The following is an 8,569-nucleotide window of genomic DNA, read 5'->3' as shown; positions in this document are numbered from 1 at the left end:
AATTAGTCCTGGGGGGGGGGTCCATTTGTTTGACTAAAAGCACTTCAAGATGGCGTCCCAGCATGACTGCAGTCAAATGACTGAAACAAGTAAAAGATATATATATATATATATATATCTTTTACTATATATATTTATCTATATATATAAGATAGCCGGTCTTTTGGTAATTCCGGACTGATGGAAGTTGATAGGAAACATTATAAACTAAAAATGATGATAAAAAAAAAAAGATAAAAGTGAGCTCTATAAATTAGATCATTGAAAGTAAACTACTTGTTAACTTTTGTAGGCTTTTTGAAACCACCTTTAAAATATTCTCTCTCTCTTTCTCGAACTGATAATTTTTGCATTCGAGCCTCCAGTCTCTGAGTCGTCCAGACAACAGGATGAATAAAAGTGTCATTATAAAATGTTCCTCACACAGGTAAATTTAGTTAAGGGAAGTAACTCTATAATATTCACGAAATGTTATCTCTTTTGCATTTATCTTTAACCTCTTTTATCTAAAGTGCCTGCTTTTTTGGCTCTTATTTCTCGCAGATTGAGCAACCACCTCCGTCGTAAAATGAGTGGGAGATTAATTTAATATGATGAGCAGAGGCCACAATACTATCAGAAGAAGTGTCAGAGAGAAGAGACACAGTAGGTCTGTGATTCATATATTGGAGCGCAACAATTACTGACCTCTTTTGCTCTACAGTGGTTTTATAGAGGACAATTTTTCCATGGATTGGGGTACCATGCACATAACAAAACACAATAAAAGGTATTATACACAAGATAATTACATTTGCATTCATCATCATCATCATCATCATTGTTTAACATGTTGACTGCTAACTACGAGTTATCTCATAGTTGGCAATCTATACAATTTTGCCAGGTATGAACATACCCATAGAGGTCTATTTTATTGTAACGTGCTTAAAATGAACTGGCGCCTGGAACTAACATTGTGAGTGTGTTGTGGAAACACTAAAGACACCCTTAATTTGCCCAATGATACGAGTTAACTTGTATCATGGCACCACCCAGGAAATATATTTGGTAAAACATCTATATATATATCAGGTATAAGAAAAAAAAAATTTCTTTTATCATTTACTGCAATTTTTTACATTTGTGAGCCCCTTGTGGGTAGTAAAGAAATAACACACACATCTATGCACATACGCATGCTCATGTACACAAGCACACTCTACAACATATATGCAAATGCAGCTACACACATATACATACAACCACACAGCTATACACATCCACATGTGTATATAAACCCTCCCAAACCCCCACACAAATACACTACTACATGCATACACTCACACTCACGCACACATATATACACAACATATGTTCACTTACTACTTTATCTGTTGTCCTATTCAGTACTTGATCCCATTTTTTACATTATCTATTTCGCCATTTACTGCTTTATCTGTTGCCCTAGTTACAATACTTTTCTCTACTCTAGGCACAAGACCTGAAATTTGGGGGGAGGGGGCTAGTCGATTCGATTGACTCCAATACGCAACTGTTACTTAATTTATCAACCCTGAAAGCATGAAAGGCAAAGTCGACCCTGGCAGAATTTGAACTCAGAACATAAAGACAGATGAAAAACCGCTAAGTATTTTGCCTGGTGTGCTAACGTTTCTGCCAGCTTGCCACCTTGCCCTAGTTACAATACTGTTATCCCACTACTTCTATTGTTATCTCATCATCATCATCGTTTAACGTCCGCTTTCCATGCTAGCATGGGTTGGACGATTTGACTGAGGACTGGTGAAACCGGATGGCAACACCAGGCTCCAATCTAATTTGGCAGAGTTTCTACAGCTGGATGCCCTTCCTAACGCCAACCACTCAGAGAGTGTAGTGGGTGCTTTTACGTGTCACCCGCACGAAAACGGCCACGTTCGAAATGGTGTCTTTTATGTGCCACCCGCACAAGAGCCAGTCCAGGGGCCCTGGCAACGATCTCACTTGGCTTGCCAACCCCATAACATTGGTTGATGTAAATTTACGTGTGCTGTGTACTTGCTTTGAATCAGATGACAAAAATATATGCAGCCCTATTGGCTGAGGTTATGCACTTGTTTGTGTACCAGTTGATATAAACATCTGCTATCTCTCACAGAATCGATAACAAAGGCCACCATGCAAATTTCAAGGAATCTGATAGGTTTGTTAGATTCTTCATGTAAATATTTCCAACTCAGTTCGAGGCTTCATCACCATAATTGTATAAAAAGCAGCAGTTTTTGTGGTTACATCACCGTTTCCACTAAGACTTCCTCTCATATTCATGCAATTTCAACAAATTCTTCTGGTCCTTCATGGAATTTACAATCGCATCCAGCTGTGCCAACTGGATGGTCCTTTTTGGTCCTTGCATTGATGACAGTTTACATAAATAAACAATGCATACTTTAAAGCAGTTGACATAAATATATGCCAAACCATTGTCATGCGCTAATTGCTAACCTTGGCTGAGATAATTACTATCAGTGCAACCTAGTTGCCTGATAAAAATCCATTATCATTGGGTTAAGTCATCATTATCATAATCATCAACATCATCATCACCACCACCACCACCACCCTCATCATCATTTCATGTCCATTTTTCTATCCTAGAATAGGTTGGACAGTTTGACAGGATTTGGTGAGTCATGGGGTTACATCAAGTTCCAATATCAGTTGTGGCATGAGTTTACAGCTGGATGTTCTTTCTGTTGCCGACCCCTTTACAGAGTCTGTTGGATGCCATTTGTATAAGTAATTTATGAGTAATTTATGAAACAAGAAATGAACATAAAATGGAAAAAGCAGGAAAAGTTAAAATCGTCCTCAACTAAACAGAGATTAGCATTTTAGAGGCGGGGGGGACGATGGTTTAATGTCAGGTGTTGAGAGACTAGAGTATAATGGAAGGACAAAACCAGGTATCTTAACCCAGGTATCTTATTTACTTACATCCCATTACATGTTGTTTTTTTATTTTTTGAGCCAGAGATGGATAAAAAGCATTAAATGGAGAGAATCAAGAAACCTTGAATCTCTCAGTTGAACTCTTTAGGAATTCAACCAACTGTATCCAGCTACCTGTTTTATGTTCGAACTAGTCAGATCCAGGCTCTTACACCTACCTTACAATGTCATTCTAAAAATAAACAATCATGTCATTGAAGCTATGAGATAATGCATGATTAATTCAAGATGATGTGAGTAAATAAGCATTACATTTGAAAGAGTAGTCTGAATGTTAACTCTTGGATGGTTGGTGTTAGGGAGGGCATCCAACTGTAGAAACTTTGCCAGATCGTATTGGAGACTGGTGCAGCCTTCTGGCTCTCTAGCCCTCAGTCAAATCATCCAACCCATGCCAGCATGGAAAGCAGACGATGATGACGATGATGATGATGATATGTACATATATATATGTATATAAATAAATACATATATGTATATGTATCTATCTATATGTGTGTGTGTGTGTATGAGCGTGTGCATGTGTGTGTGCATGTATATATATATATATATATATATATATATATATATATATATATATATATATATGTACAAGTATATAACATATCAGCTACACACATCTGCTATGTGCCTCAAGGTGAACTGTAATCAACAAAAGCTAGTTCGTTCATTAATGTGATACAAACCAATTATTTATATTTTTTGACAGAGACAAACAGCTTTTTTTCTTTTACTTAACCATATTATCGGAAGACTTTTGTCTAAGTTTCTGTGTCTGTCTGCTATGGTTCCTGGGGGTGGAAATTGGTACATTCTGTCTACTTTACAACAGTGCCATTGATTTTTATATATAGTAGTGTACATTTTGGGTCTATTACTTGTGGTGGTAGTGGCAGTGGTGATGAGGTGGCTGGTCATAGTAATAGTAGAGGTGGTGGTGGTGGCAGCAGCGATGATGGTAGGGGTGGCAGTGGTAATGGTTGTGCTAGTGGTTTTACTGGTTGCTGTAGTGGTAGTGGTGCAGGTAGTTATTGTGGAGGTATTGTGTGATAAGTATGGTGGTGATGGTGGTGGTGGTGTGTGATGGTTGTGGTGGTGGTGATTGTTGTAGTGGTATTCTTGTTGTTAGTGGTAGTGATAATGGTGGTGGTGGTGGTGGTGGAGGCAATAACCATAGGCTATCTTTTCTTATTTAATTACTAGAGTTCCTTCAACAAGGAAGGAACAATCTCTTAACAAAGACATCAAGTTCCATTGCCAGAATTTAGATAACAGCAATAGCAAAGAGTTACATGTTAAATTCTAGAAAAATCTGACATATTTTTACTGTTTTGCTTATGGGATTGTCTTTGTAAATTGTATTTAATCTGGTATAACATGTTATACCTGGGTATAACTTGGTATAAATTATGATTTTCTAACATGTCACCAGCACAAGTGCTAGAAGGCAACGCTGGTAAACATTACGCTCAAATGGTGTTATTTACGGGCCACTAGCACGGAAGCCAGACAGCTGCTCTGGCAATGAACACACTCGACAGTGCTGTTAGTGCTCCACTGGTGCGGTGACCAGTCATCGAGTATGATCCAATTTCGATTTCACTTGCCCCAACAGGTCTTCACAAGCAATTTCACTTGTAGGTGTGTAACCATTTGTTGTTGTTGTTGTTGTTGGCACTCCGTCACTTACGACGTCAAGGGTTCCAGTTGATCCGATCAACGGAACAACCTGCTCGTGAAATTAACATGCAAGTGGCTGAGCACTCCACAGACACATGTACCCTTAACGTAGTTCTCGGGGATATTCAGCGTGACTCAGTGTGAAAAGGCTGACCCTTTGAATTACAGGCACAACAGAAACAGGAAGTAAGAGTGAGAGAAAGTCGTGGTGAAAGAGTACAGCAGGGTTCGCCACCATCCCCTGCCGGAGCCTCGTAGAGCTTTAGGTGTTTTCGCTCAATAAACACTCACAACGCCCGGTCTGGGAATCAAAACCGCGATCCTATGACCGTGAGTCCGCTGCCCTAACCACTGGGCCATTGTGCCTCCACGTGTAAATATTATGTGTGGAATAAAAGACATGCAAGAGTCAAGGCTGGGATGTCTGTCCATACATGTATTTGACAGATCAGGACTTTTCAAGGGCTAAACAACAATATCAAGAAAGGGAACATTATAGAATAGAATCCGAGATACACTATGACTAAATGATAGATGTGATGGTCACGACTGGAATGTCTTTGATGATAGGTCTAATAGATTAGGCCTGACCCAGGGTTAAATAAATAACGAGATCAATAAAGAGAGCATTGAACAATATATTCCTGGATACACTGTGTCTGTATGTTAGGCATGATGGTCACGACTGGAATATTTTTGATCATAGGTCTACTGGAGTAAGATTAACCGAGGGTTAAATAAATAGGATCATTAAAGAGAACATTAAACAATATAGTCCTGGATACATTGTGTCTGTAATAGACGTGATGGTCACAACTTGTATGTCTTTGATCATAGGTCTACTGGATTAAGATTAACCAAGGGTTAAATAAATATCACCACAAACATGAACAACAACAACCTCATGCAAGACTAATATCTACTTGATATACCCCTGGAAAGATGAAATGGCAGTGTTGCCTTCTTGCTTGAATTGACCTCAGACATTAAGGATACTCAGGAAATACTAAATATGGTAATTGTGTCCAACAGTTTACCGATTCCATCATCCACCGCAGACATAACAGAATAATAACTACCATCGTTTTCTCTCTTTCTTTCTATCTTCTCTCTGTCTCACTTTTACTCTGTGTGTGTGTGTGTGTGTGTGTGTGTGCATGCATATGTATGTGTGTGTGCATATATATATATGTGTATGCATGTATATGTATGTGTGTGTGTGCATATATATATGTATGTATATATATGTATGTATATATATGTGTACATATATATGTATATATATATACACACACACACATATATATATTGTATATATACACACATACACATCTCTACATACATAATATTTCTTTTCACTTATATTACAGAGAGACCAAAAAAGAGAGAGAGAGAGAGAGATGTGGGTGGGGTGGAAATTGAGAAGTAGAGAAAGGAGAGAAAGAGAGGGAGAAAGAAAGTACAGAGGGACTAATAGGAAGCAAAAGAAAGACTACAAAAAATAGACACACACACACACACACACACATACGCACACACACATACGCACACACACATACGCACACACACCCATACACGCACACGCACACCCATACACGCACACACACACACACACACACACACACACGTGTAATGGCTAATCTTTAAGGTCACAGACTGACATTTCTGGTTAATAATGGCTTCTATTCATTTCCAGAATCACTTCTGTAATATAACCAGGGGAGTCTTTTATATATTTGTGGAGGTTTTTAGTTTATCATCATCATCATCATCGGCACCACCACCACCACCACCACCACCATCATCATCATCATCATCATCATCATCATTGATACTATTATCATTACCATCATCATCGCCATCACAATCACCACCACCACCACTATCATGAACATCATCATCATTGTTGTTATCATCATCATAATTGTCTCATTATCATCATCATCACCAACATCCCCCTCCTCCTTCACTTCTTCTTCCTAATCAACTGCCTCCCAACAACTACATCACCAATAAGTATAATTGTTTCTAGAATTGGCACAATGCCGGGAATTTGCAGGAAGTATGGTTTCAACCCAATACTTTATTTTATCAAACCCAGAGAGATGAAATTCAAAATTGACCTCAGCACAATCTGAACTCAGAATGCAACGAATTAGAACAAGTTTCTGGAATATTAAGTGAAATGCCTTATCATATTTCTTTGAATTCCTATTCTTCTAAGTTCAAACCATGCTAAGGTCAAAATTGTTTATCCAGCCCTATAAGTATTTGTAACTGTTTTGTACAGAAATTATGTTATTGCAATAGGTTTATATAAGTGGAGGCGCAATGGCCCAGTGGTTAGAGCAGCGGACTCGTGGTCATAGGATCGCGGTTTTCAATTGAAATAGATATTCTATTTCGACAGTAAGTCTGTCTTTATCAAGTTCAAAATAAGAGGTGATAAAAATTCAAAATTATAGAAATTTCATATTTGAATGGTACAAAGTCCAAGGGCCCTGGATTGGGCTCAATACTGGGATCTAGTCAGCCCTGTTAGTTTCGCTAGACCCCAGTGTGGAACCTAATCCAGGGCCAAAGGATTTTGTACCATTCAAATACGAAATTTCTATAATTTAAAATTTTTATCACTCCTTATTTTGAATTTGACAAAGACAGACTTACTGTCGAAGTATCGTTCAACCCATAAAATATCAATTACAATTGAATTGTGCTCTTCGTCTTGACTGTTTACCTTTGTGAAGAATTACCTTAATCCTTTTAAAATATCATTATTATTATTTTTATTATTATTATTGAGTGAGAGAGCAGTGCATGCCATCAAAGTGACACTGGGGTAAAATATACGAAGCCCAGTATACCCATCATGACTACCCGTCTGATAAGGGTATACCAGGCACATACATCACAACCATATGTGCGTGACATGGTGATTATTATTATTATTATTATTATTATTATTATTAATATATTTATTTCTAGAAACCTTGGCTGCTGCTTAAGAGGACCTGTTGTAGTTTCCTCATTGATTTTTTCCATACGACTGATTGAGTTTCTAGATGGTTGTTTGAGCTGCTAAAACCAGCTGTCAGATCTTCCTCAAAATCATGTCCTACCATCTTAAATATGGATGGATATAGAGTACAATATAGTACCAGATATACTAAAAGACAACTGGGATATCTTTGACCATGTGTCCACTCATGTAGGAGTGACATAAACTAAGCAACAACAACAATAAACACAAAGTTCTTTCATACCGCAAAGATGGTACACTCGGTCTTCTCACTTCATAAATTTAGAATTCTTTTCTCACCGTCTTTTTTTTAAAAATCTATTTTGTTTTTTGGCGTTTGCGTTGGTTATTTGTCTTTTGTATTTGTTGTACTTTTCAATAGTTTTCTTTTCGTGGTGGAGTTGGGGGTGAGAGAAAGTTGTGGTGGGAGTGGAGCCAGTTGAGGTGAGATGTAGGGTGAGACGTGGGGTAGTATGCTTACTAAGAGCTGGGTGTCGGTTTCACTCTGGCAATAACCCCATCACCACCACCACCACCACCACCACCAACACCGCACCCTGCTACAGAAAATACACACAGCCATACGTAAACACAATGCTGCATGCATACATACATATGCACACATGTACACACATTTATACACACATATACACTAATGCATGTACATACATAAACATACGTGTTCATGGGAATGTCTTTTTGTTCTCCAATAGTAAAATACATACACAGATATCTACACACACACACACACACACACACACACACATACGCACGCACACATGTATAAATATTTATGCTTATATATGTATATATGTATGTATATATATACACACACACATATGTGTATGTATATATATACACACACACACACATATA

Source organism: Octopus bimaculoides, chromosome 17, assembly GCF_001194135.2.
Source record: "Octopus bimaculoides isolate UCB-OBI-ISO-001 chromosome 17, ASM119413v2, whole genome shotgun sequence".
In the NCBI taxonomy this organism is placed as follows: Eukaryota; Metazoa; Mollusca; class Cephalopoda; order Octopoda; family Octopodidae; genus Octopus; species Octopus bimaculoides.
The sequence above is the reverse complement of the archived record's forward strand: the minus strand, read 5'-3'. Positions refer to the sequence as shown.